Source organism: Apus apus, chromosome 5, assembly GCF_020740795.1.
Source record: "Apus apus isolate bApuApu2 chromosome 5, bApuApu2.pri.cur, whole genome shotgun sequence".
NCBI classification, from domain to species: Eukaryota; Metazoa; Chordata; class Aves; order Apodiformes; family Apodidae; genus Apus; species Apus apus.
Genome location: NC_067286.1, coordinates 14779856 through 14790007, shown reverse-complemented (window position 1 = coordinate 14790007; position 10152 = coordinate 14779856). Strand labels below are relative to the sequence as shown.

Genomic DNA, 10152 nt, shown 5'->3' with positions numbered 1-10152 from the left:
CTACCAGGCTACACCTAGGGCTAGGACCAGTCTCCTGTAACATTATACAATTTCTCAGAAATCCCTCATGTAAAGGCAAACAGAAGCAGTGAGCAGCTTTGTGTTTGCTCCCCAGCCCCACCACCCATCCTGCAGTTCCTGTGCCCCTCAGCCAGAGCCGACAGGGTGTGTGCTAAATGGACCTGACATCACAAGACTGGTAAAATAACAAGGTTCTTTCCAGTAGCTATTGACAGAAGTTTTGCAATGAGAAATAATGCTCCCATGCCTCCTTTTATTTGCCTCCCTGAATCAGTTATTCACCTCTTCTTAAAAAAAAACAGTGGTTCATAATGCAAGGAGCTGACATCCAAGATTGGTAGGAGAAAAAGGTTTGCTTCTGCCTTGTTGCTTCTGAAGAAAATTAACCCAGGGAAAAACCACCACTGTCTTTGTCTTCCCCTTCCCCTTCCCCTCTCGTCTTGCCTTCCTTGTCTTTCTTTCTGGGAGTTATTTTTGGGAGTTAGCTGCAAAAGGCAGCAGTGGTAGGAGTGAAGGCAGCTGTGAAGAGGAGGAAGGCAGTAATACTACAGAAAGAAGGCAGTAATACTACAGAAAGAAGACATGAGGAAGGGATACCGGAGAAAGAAAGAAAACGGGGAAAAATGGGCAAATTATGACAAAAGGCATAAAAAGTAAGTGTGATGTTGAGGGAGAAAAGTCTTAAGTAACAATGTTAGCATTCTAGATTTGTCTAGGTGGAATAGTTTGTGTGTGGCCACCTATCAAAAAGGTATAATGTTGATTATTTTCTGTTTTCAAAGCTGAATCTCCTTAGTGGTTATTCCTGCTTTCACGAAAATGAGACAAGTTTAAGGTGAAGATTCTTGAGGAGAATAAAATCCTGCTCAGTCTATAATGGCAGTCAGTATAAGTACAAAAATCTACAATCTTGAATTTGACCTCAGCATTTTTATATTAAAACATACTTACCCAAAATTAAAACTTCTGTATGATTAATATATCCTGTTAGTACTGGGATTAAAATCTAAGCCTCAATGTAACATACTCCTGCTTCCATGATGGTTTCTTCATACATGTGGAGAAGGCTTGGTGACTGACTGCATGTTTGTGCCTATAATAACTAAATCTCATGTTGTTAACACTTCTCCAGTTTGTGTTCCTTCATCCAATTTCCAAGGAAACTTTAGAAAAGCAAATGCCCCTTAGTATTCTGTGTTGCAATGGTCGCAGTTATTTATTCTGTGCTTTAGGTTACTCAAACTCCATTTTAATTTTGCAATGAGCTTGTATCAATATTATTTTTGTTGTCATCCACATCGTTTTTGGTGGCAGCTCTGTTTAAATAAGTTGTAACTTTAACAAGCCATCTGTTAACCTTAGGTAGAAAGGAACAGCTTTTGTCAATTACTCTAATGAAATCACAACAATCATTTCCTGGTCTCCAGTTGTAGCCCAGTCATCCTATCTTCTGTCAATAAGAGGATATTGAAACACACAGGAAAATACGTGCACACTTTTATCCTGCCCTGCAATATAGCTACAGTGTTGTATTTAATGCAGCAAATTGTAATTAGCCAGTGATGTCAGAAGGTTTTATTTTCTGTAGTGCACAAACTCTTTCATTCAACATCAGAGAATTTCATTGTTCATCAGGTAGGAAGGCTGGGCACAGGAACCATGGGGAGACATTTTGAGTTTATGCCAGCCTGATTAGTAAATATTTTGATTTTGTGAATCAAGAGAGTAGGAAGGAAGGAGAAACATTTTTGCTTAGGTGGGAGTAAACAAAACGGCAAAATGTAATTTGGGATGAGGCCAGTAGAGTGGCTGAATGGAAGGAGGAGAAATAGCAGATAGAAAAGAGTGGAGTAATGGGAAAGGGAAAAATGAATGTTGAAAACATGGAAGAGTGAGGAAGGACTCCAGCTTTGTCAGCTCTTTAGATGGAAGTCATTTATGAGGCGATCAAAAGAAACATGGGAAATCGTGTATGAGCTGCTAAATGATGTAGGTCCAAGGAAAGTCTTTCAGGGACCTAGTGTGTTGGCACTGTGCAATGTGAGTTGTTCCCATGGGAAAGTCCCAAGCCCAAAGGAAAGGAATATTTGTCCTTCTCTTGGAGAGGATTTGACAACTCCTAAAAGGAGGTTGGAGATAGATGCAGAAGACAGTGGAATGAAGTTACTTTGGAGTGAGGCTGGAGTTTCCCAGACTGCTTCCTGCACAGTGCTTGTGTTTATGGGTACAAAGGACAAATCCAGCAAAAGCAGCCAGGTGAAGCCCCAAGAGGCAAACTTCTTGCAGCTTTCCTGCTTCTCTAGCCCTTCTGGGTGCCAGAGCAGGTGGGTAAGAATAGCTTCCAGCACTGTTAGGGCAGCACCTGTGCAAGCGTGTCTTGGAGCCCACTCTGCTTGCTTCCCTCTTGGCCAGTGCTCTCAGCTATGAACTTAAGGATCAGAATCAGATAGTTTATTGCAGCATTATCACTAATTTTCACCAATGGATCTGGAGCCAACACTCAAGATGGAAGTGTTGAAAATAATCACAGCACTACTCCACAGCTGTCATCTTTCGCATGAAAAGAGCTCCTAACACTGCAGTACCCTCTGCATGGTAGATTTATTTTTGGTCCACAGAGTAAAGACTGAGCGTGCTTTTTTTGAAGAACATACTGAACATGGCACAGCATGACGTAGTTGCCCTTGCAGGGTGAAGGAGCTGCTTTCATGATTTAATTAACTAGTCATTCTGCTGATCCCTGAGTTTACTCAGACTTGAAAGAAGTAATTAAATTAAACAAAGCTTTTTCCTTACCACACGTGCTCTGGGCCCTTTTGCTTCTTCTGATAGATAACAAAAAGCTTATGAATAACAGGCACAGTCTATTTTGTTGTGGTTGTTGACCTGTTGCAGAAGGCCAGCAGGAGAAACATTGCACACAGGTGCAGTGTACGCATGGCATCAGAGGAAGAGGACACATGGATGTTTGAAGTGAGTTGTGTTTTATTTAATTTCAATTATTTTGTTAGGCAAAAGCATAAAGCTGTCAAGGTTTCAGTGTTGCCTGTTACAGGTCAAGATAATTTTGGCAAAAAGTGGTAATGTTCAAGTTGAAACCTTACCAAAACAGAGGAAAGAGATAAGACAGGTTTGAATTATGTTCTCAGCTTATCCAAAGGCTTTTGGTATTTCACCAACTTAAGCTGGGTAACCCCTTGGTGCCTTGCAATGTGATTCAGTAGCAAATCTGGATTAAGTGTTTACCCCCAGCCAGAAGTGACTTGCCTGTTCAGTTGTACTGCTCAACTGTCTGCCTGTGTTTTTGAGAGCAGAGTCACAAGTTTAAAGTGCTTTCTTTGGGCACAGATGGAGAACTCTGTGTAAAAACACATCCTTGTCTAAAAGTGGGCTTTCTGCCTCCTCTCAAATGGAGCTTTTCTTGAAAGCAGTTTAGGCCTGCCCTCTCCTCACACCTTGTCTCCATTTCTAGTTCGTGTATGTGCTGGGGGGGTTTGTGGGGGAAATGTAGCTACAGGAAAGGCAGTTCCCTTATATTCTACGACGTGCACCTATGTCATGTGTTAGTCATTTGCAGATGACACAGCATGTGCTTATACAGATGTCATTTATGGTGTGCTATGCCAAATTACCAGCAAATCTGTGATAACTACTTTTACCATTTTTCAGGTGGATTTGCACCTGCCTGTCAGAAGATTCATTCTAGACTGTATTTTCTTACTTGTTTGTACTAATAGGGTAAAAGAAAGTGGTTGGGGTCAAAAAGCTCAATAAAAGCAAGAAATAGCAAATCTATTTAATCCTGTTTGTCCTCTAAAAAAATTCTCCCATCAACTGAAGACAAAGTTGATTAAACACAATTTGTTCTTGACTAAAAACAGATTTAAAAACAAGCAAATATTTTGTCCAGGTATTTTGCCAGATATTCTAAGCTAGTTTGATTCATCTATAATTAACTTTTTTCTCCATCTTTTCTTTCTAAAATTAATATTCCCTTCTCCCATCCCTAGCTCTTTTCCATTTAATCCCTAAAAGCACTGTGAAAAGATGGGAGGTGTAGTATTAGTTCACTAAACACACTGTTTGCTCTACATTGCACAAACACATCTGTGCTAAATCTTCGTTAACCTGTTCTGGTCTTCACTTGCCTCCTCTTATCAATATTCAGTTCTATGTCTGCTCACAGCTTACCACCCTAATCTTTTATCCATTACCTTGGTTACTGTTCAGCTAATGCTTTTAGCCTTGAATATTCTTATAATGTTACGTTTCTCTGAAACAAAATTTTGCTCCAAGTGTTACTAAAAGCAAAGCCCTGTAATTAGGCAGGTGAAACTCATTAGCGTTATGGTTCAAAGAGCCTTTCTTTGATGCAAACTAATTAGTTTTGCCCCATTGCAAAATTGTCCTAACTGTAATGGGAGCTAAAATCTAATAAGATAAAAGAAATTCAGAGGGGAAAAAAATATCTGTCATGGGAACACATCAAGATGAACAGCTTTTGCAAATCTTGGAAATGATGATGTGTTTTACAGCTCTGAGGCTGAACATTTTGCAGTTGTCGGTGTGTTTAAAACCCTACTGTGAACTGATGGGTTTAATTTGCTGCTTTTCAGAAAGTTTATTTAGTTTACTTTGCCCTCAGTAGTCTGTTTTGCTGTGTGAAAACTAGGATTTCAGCAGTTGGGTGGAGAAGTCTGAAGTCAGCAGACTGAGAAGGGTCCTCCAAGCTCACTTTGCTTTGAAACACTGATGGAACATAACAGATTAGCTAGGAACAAAAAATTTGGGCACATCTTCTGTTTCAGAAAGGTTGATCTTTACAGAAAGGAGCTGAAAGGAACAAAAAAAAAAATGCTTTAACAGGCAGACTCACCTGTGATTGGACCCTAGAGTCAGTTCTTGATTTCTGTCAGCCTTGCTATTTTTAAGGTTTGTGAAATACATTGAATGCAGTATTTCTGCTTCTCAAATCCAACAAGTCTAAGATAAACTTTCTAAATGACTATGAATGTGGTAGAAGCTGGTTACTGGCGCACACTCCTGGTAAGGTTGTGTTGTCAGAAGTGCCTGAAGAGCTCCTATTCTCTTTTCTGAGTGGATCAAAGTCTGCTGAACCACTTCCTGAGCTGTGCTTACTCATATCATTAGCAAGTACAAAGCTTTTTCCTTTGTTAGCTTGCTCCATTTTACTTTGAATGCAAAATATGCTGCTGTTATACTAATTAGGCCAACAGGCTGAGGTTAGCAAACAGTCACTTCTCTTATCAGCAGGCTTATTTATGCATTTGACTATTTTGCTTTGTGTTTGCCTATGATGTGAAAGGACTGGATAATGCTTGAGGTTTTTGAAATATAAAAGAGAATGCAGTAGAAATAGTGCTCCTTGGTGGTTCCTCAACAAGTGGGATCTACTTCAACTACACTTTCTGCTTAAGGGATGGACAAGTATCAGGACCTGGTGATAAAATCCTTGGCTTTGGATCCCACGTTGCTCTAAGAGGGGCTGTTTGCAGTGCCTGTGGCTGAGGTTGCCTATGGCTTGCAGACACTGTTTTTCTCAGATGCTGCTTCATCTTCAGGATTAGCATTTTGCACCTTGTGCTCTCAGCTCTCTGCAGCTCACAGCAGTGGTGGCTTTGGGGCCAAAGCCCTCAGCAGCAAGTGGCTTCTCAGCCCTTCTCCTTCAGCCAGGGCTCTGGGGCTGCTGACCAGCAGTGGTGCAGAGCAGCTGTGAAACCTTGGCTCAGACTGCTGTGAGAAGAGGGAAGGCTCTGGGGAGACCTCAGAGTGGCTTTCCAGTGCCTGAAGGAGTCCTGCAGGCAAGCTAGGGAGGAACTTCTTACAAGAGCTTGTAGTGAGAGGGCAAGGGTTAATGGACCAAAACTGGAAGAGGTGAGGTTTAGGATAGACATTAGGAAGAAATTCTTTAGTGTGCAAGTGGTGAGATACTGGCACAGGTTGCCCAGGGAAACTCTGGAAGCCCCCTCCCTGGAGGTGTTCAAGGGCAGGTTGGATGGGGCTTTGAACAACCTACTCTAGTGGAAGGTGTCCCTGGCTATGCAGGGGGGTTGGAACTAGGTGATCTTTAAGGTGCCTTCCAACCCAAACCATTCTCCAGACTAGTTGAATGAAAGAACTCTACCAGGATTTTGGTTGCCTATCAGACAACAGTTTTGTTTGCAATGTAGCTGATATTAAATCTGTGATAACATCTTCACTGGTGAAAACAGATCAGAGCATGGGCAATCCCTTGCCCCAGCAGCATTTTAACTAACGTTTTGTGAAAGTCTTGCAAAGATGTTAGGAAAAACTACACCTTGTTTGCTCAGAGAAGCATGTAACTCATATCACTCATTATTTTATTTAGCTTTTGTGAAAGGAAAAATATTACCTGTCTCAGATGAAAGGGCTAATATTATTTCTTTAAACAGTCCAAAGCAAATACGCAAACAGTGAATGGTTTGTTGGCTGGATGTGCTTCAGCAGATTTACACAGCATCTCTGGCTTTTTAAAAGAAGTGTGCTTTAAGGCTATTGATGCTACAGCTGGCTGAATCATGCTGAGGGGGTAATTTGCCTGATTGGTTTTTGCACTTTTGATTGGAAAAATATACTTGTAAATGTTTTCAATAGTTGTATAATTTAAGTTCTCCATTTTCTTTTGTTGCCTGTTAACTGCTTATGAATCAAATGCTTTATTATTCAACAACTGTTCAGTAACATGGAGAGTTAACTGATTGCTAAACCCTCATGGGGATCTGGTCCCCTTCCCAGGAGCTGAGTTACTGCACCAAGACTTCCAGAGGTTTCTCAGCAGTTGCTCTGAGTACAGCACACGACACAGTTGCAGCCTCACGCTGGTGAGAGGTTGGGTGAATTGACCTGGAAAGTGGTGGTTGGAAGAAGAGTGGAGCAAATGGAAGAATTCCCTTGTTGAAAGCTGGGGATTTCAATCCATACATTTTCAGAAAATTTGAAAAGCTTTTGGATTTGGAGCTGTTTAACTCACAGCATTTAGGTAAATGACCTAAACCTCAATGATAGGTTATCTCCTTTAAGTGGGAAAGGTCAAAGTTTGGGAGAATGAAGATCAGAAAGTGAACACAAGTGAGTGCTGCTGCTTAGGTGTTGTTGCAATCAATGCTTTATAAATATTAGTAGAAGAAAATCAGTCATATTTCAGACCAGCAGTTTTTCAGGCTACAGTACATTAGGACATCTATAAAATGCAAGCAGAATATGAGGAAGATCTGTGAAACCTATACTGGAAAAGAAAGTGTTTTGAAGGACTGCATGATGTTCATCTTCACTCTTACCCTGCAACTTCCACAGTGCTTGCCTAAGTGCCATGTGAGTCTTAAAGGCACAACTTGTCTGCAGCAGTTAATTAATGGAAAGGCAGAGGGTTGTGATTAGAATTTGCAGTAGTCTTTTTGGGAGAAGGTAATTATGATTAGAGCAGACTTAATATTAAGTTGTATTAAACCTGTTTTGTTCAGGGATTTAACACTTCATACCTTTTCCTGGAAAAAGCTTTAAGTGACCACAGTGCCTCAGGCAAATGCTCCTGGTTAGAAAGGCAGATGCCTGGGCCAAATGAAGTCCAAGGCATGGCTGAAGATGTTTATGACCCAGAAGTGATGTTCTGAAGTCACCTGACTGGAGATTAGAACACTTTCTCCTACCACCTGGGGAGAAGAGGGAATTCACACTCATGACCTTGATAGGATTGAGAAGGCTTTAGGGCTGACTAATTCTCTCCTTCAGTCTTGTTGTGTTCAGGTAGATAATCTTATCTTCCAGCAGAAGATTAATATCCCTGCAGATAATTCCCAACCTGCCTTTCCATGGTTCTTGCCTCATCAGTTGTCACCAGCTGAACAAAATCACCCTCTGACTCTCTCCTTTCCACAGCCCTGGAGCACTTAGGAGGCCCTGCACTACATCAGCTTTTCTTTTTTCTGTCCTTTTTTTTTTTTTTTTTTCCAGACCATCTTCCTCAAAGTGTTGGTGGATGCAAGACTTGTGCTGTGCCTGCAAAGGTGCACCAGGTTAGTTGATTCCCTACATAACTTACCTATGGAGAGCAAACTTTTTCAGAGTGGAAGAGGAGATGTATGGCAGAAGGTTTATATTGTCTGTTTCACAGATAGGAAAAAGTCCCTTTAGCATGTGGCCCTCTAAGAGGGGAAGATCTGGAGTTGAAATAGTTTGTTTTTAATACTTTTCAGCCAAAAAATTGCTAGAGCATTTATCTACAAATGTGCACCCACAAGTTTCACCATCCCTGTCTGGTTGCAAAGTTTGCATTCATGTTCCTGCTTTGATGAACAAAACAGAAACCCCAACAAACTAAAGAAGAGTTGCCTCTAAGTTAGCAACTGGGAAGCAGTAATTGTTCCTGGAGCTACTTTGGCAAAGGACCTTGAAAACACAGAATTTCTCAGTTTGACACCACCCTCTGACTTGGATCTGGAGGCTGCTGAGAAGAGGAGGATTCATTTAATGAGGAATTATGATGGAATAATGTTACTGAAAGCCAGATTTTGTATCCTTCATGGTCAGTGCTATCACAGTTGCTTTGTGCCAGTGCAACAGGTTTTGCAGCAGCTGCACGTGGCAAAGCCCTGTCTTGCAAAACGTGTGATCAGCTTGACCCACTTTTGAGCAGGGTCAGACCTGTACTCGATCCTCAGGTGCTGATTATCTGTCTGGAGAGCTTTGTCTGTATGAGAGGCTATGTGTGAGCTATCTCCTGTGACTTTAAAAGAAAATAAAAAAAATCACTGTATTGCCTTAACTCATGAGTTAAAGAGGCTCTTTTCCCTATGGTGTCAATGGCCCAGGTTGTCTCTGTCCTTCACAACTCCTTCCCACCTCAGGGTCTTTGTAGGCTTCTGACATGCCACTGAAAACTCTTGACCTCTCTGCTCCTCAGTACTCCTGCAGACCAACTCTGTGACAATTCAGACAGTTTCTGGATCGTTTTTGCTTGTGCTGCCTCCTCCCAGGGTGAGCAGGTAGCACCTATGCACGTTGCTGTCCCATTTGTGTTGCACTCCATACATGACTGTTAGCAGTTTTCTGTGCTGTATTGCTCTTTTCTGTGGTGAGGGGCCCAAGCCACTGATCTTAAATGGTAGGATACATTGCCAGCTTTTGGGAGAAAGCAGAACTCTCCTGTCTGTGAAAACCCAGAACAGCAGTTGTGCTTGCAACTGAGTGGTGGTTTTCTGAAACCCTGCAACCCTTAAAACTGTAAAGATCAAGCTTTTAGATGAAACCTTTAAAAAAATTCTCCTATAAAGCCATTCTCAGATTCACAGGAGCTGGAAACCCTGTGTGGAGAGGAGCAGAGCAGGCTCCAGTGAGCACCCAGTGAAAACAGGCTGTTATCAGGTCAGTTCATGCTTTGTGGTTCTGCTCTTTCAGACTACAGAGCATTGGCTGTGGTGAACAAGCACGTCTTACTAAGCCAGTGAATCAGCTTTATTTGCTCCCCAAAATTCTGGGAACCCCAGTTATCTATTTATGTAACTAATTAATTCCATATTAGGTTAAATTTCCTTGGCTATTACTGTACTGCTCACACTGTATCAGCAGTTATAGGCCAAGCTGACCACGGGCTCTGCAGTGTTAGGTACAAGGAGAGGGATGACCAGTGTCCCAGAAAGCTCCTGCTCAAATTAGATATGACAGGGCAAGGATGGGAGGCAGGGACACTCCTCTCTGTTTATGAGACTGGGGCCTTGGAGGTAGCAAGTGCCCTTAAATCTGGCATAGCTGGCAGCTCAGTTTATATCCCCTCCATGGCTCTTGTGTGCCGTAAAGCTCATGTGCTTCTGCTGAGTTCAGCTTCACCATCTTGTGTCTTGGACTGTTCTGTGCCCTTTTCTGTTCTTTGTGTCTTCAGAAATCCATAGGTGCTAACCAAACCACTGCTTCTGTTGTCTCCTGGGGAGAGAGGCTTCAAAGCAGGTTTTCAGAAGTGCTTGGGTGACTGACTCTTGGCTGAGCATCTCCTGGTCTGGCCTGTAGGGGAGGATGTCCATGGCCCTCAACACTAGAATAATCCATATGTATACACCAAGAATAAAGTGGCTTTCCCAACGTATCTAGTGAAAGCTT

At 41.9% G+C, this 10152-nt stretch overlaps 1 protein-coding gene across 2 annotated transcripts in view; it reads right to left on the bottom strand.

Annotated features, from left to right (window-relative positions):
• The window catches only part of TMEM86A (transmembrane protein 86A), a 526280-nt gene that overhangs the window by 223670 nt on the left and 292458 nt on the right, over positions 1 to 10152 (bottom strand). The window lies entirely within an intron of this gene.